At 27.4% G+C, this 1,003-nt stretch overlaps 1 protein-coding gene across 1 annotated transcript in view; it reads right to left on the minus strand.

The window, feature by feature from the left end:
• Positions 1-246: 246 nt before the first annotated feature.
• Positions 247-1,003, minus strand: part of LOC144976678 (uncharacterized) — an 8,571-nt gene continuing 7,814 nt past the window's right edge. Inside the window, exon 3 of the mRNA XM_078921016.1 lies at positions 247-1,003. This exon is cut by the window's right edge and continues 1,601 nt beyond it. The gene's annotated coding sequence lies outside the window, so the exon portion shown is untranslated.

Below are 1,003 nucleotides of genomic sequence, written 5' to 3' on the forward strand. Positions count from 1 at the left end.
ATTTGGCTGGAAGTCAATTTTGTAGATTTAATAATAAAAAAAGGTCTTGAAATTCTTTAGAGTTATTGAGAAAAATGTGAATTGTGACCCAACGTCTCAAAACGGTATTATGTCGGTAGGACCAAGATGCTAAAAAGTCAAGTTAAAGGTAAAATGGACAAAATTATGAATTATTGGTATTCAGCAACCTGAAATATGATATTCATTCTTTTCAATAAAGTTTATAAACTCAACGCAAGTCTGATATTTCTGGCTACAAATTTAATTTTCAGCATCTTAATCATCCCGACTTAATACCATTTTGAGGCGAAGGGTCACAATTGCATTTCTGTAACTAAAAAGAAATGAATGTAACATTTCTTGTTATTTTAAAATGAAAATCCCATTTTGGCATCTGGTTTACTAGAACATAATACGGTTTTTAGGTAATGGGTCACATGTAACAAAATTAAAAGAATGGGTCCAAGTGAAAAAAAAAAAGAAAAATTGGGTCACAATAAAAAATAAAATAATGATCACTGTTCCAAAAAAAAAAAGAATGGGTCACAGATAAAAAATAAATAATGGGTCATAGATAAAAAATAAAAGAATTGGCCACAGATAAAACAAAATAAAAGAATGGGGCCTAGATAAAAAGAAATACAAGGATGGGTTACAGATAAAAATAATAATAGGTCACAAATAAAAAGTAAAAAATGGGTCACAGATAGAATATAAAGGAATAGATCAAACATTTTTTAAATATAAAGGAATGAAATAAATATTTCTGAAATTATTAGAAGCAGATTATATGTAATAAGCAAATAAATGTAAGAAGAGTATATATTCATGAGATTAATTGGGATAAAGTGAAAAACAAATAATTGCTTTGGGTGAATAAGAGTAGAAAACGATTCATTTTACATATTTGCCCCTTTATCTGAATTCTGATAACGCTATTGTTTATGTTGCAATTTTTATATTTTGATATCTGCACTTTATCATAACTAACTACACAACTATT

The sequence above is a fragment of the Berghia stephanieae genome, chromosome 7, assembly GCF_034508935.2.
Source record: "Berghia stephanieae isolate SIO BIC M18660-M18661 chromosome 7, UCSD_Bste_1.3, whole genome shotgun sequence".
NCBI lineage: Eukaryota > Metazoa > Mollusca > Gastropoda > Nudibranchia > Aeolidiidae > Berghia > Berghia stephanieae.